Below are 555 nucleotides of genomic sequence, written 5' to 3' on the forward strand. Positions count from 1 at the left end.
TGGATGTTAAGTAGATGAACAAAGTTTACCACAACGAAGAACTCCCGCGACACTCGAACACAACACAACACAACACAACACAACACAACACAGGACAGGTTGCAGAATCGAGCGCCCAACCTGGCAACCTGAACTTCTTCAGCCAATCACAAGCCGCCTTGAGACGACGCCGGTTCAGGTCAACGCTAGCAAAAGAAATCGCGCAAGAACCCGCCTCGTCCACCGCCACCGCCATCAAGGGTTGTGTGTTTTTTTTTACTCGAAAAACAAGTGAACATTTGCTGACACATAACGTGGTGAGCTATTCGATTGATACTCGGATACGTTTTAAAGTCCATGCGTGTTAAAGTGATTTCCTTTTCTAGCTACATCAAAGCGGAATGTGGGACTTTTAGCAAGCTAGCAAGCTAGCTAGCATGTGTAATCTGCTGGTACAGACGGACGCTAACGCTTTTACCATTTGTAGACCGTTTTTTTTCGTCACTTTAAACGTGTTTATTGCCGACCGTTTAAAAGTTTAAAATGCACTGTGTTCTGTGAAGGTCCACCTGAGAG

The sequence above is a fragment of the Microchirus variegatus genome, assembly GCF_963457635.1.
Source record: "Microchirus variegatus genome assembly, chromosome: 8".
Lineage (NCBI taxonomy): Eukaryota > Metazoa > Chordata > Actinopteri > Pleuronectiformes > Soleidae > Microchirus > Microchirus variegatus.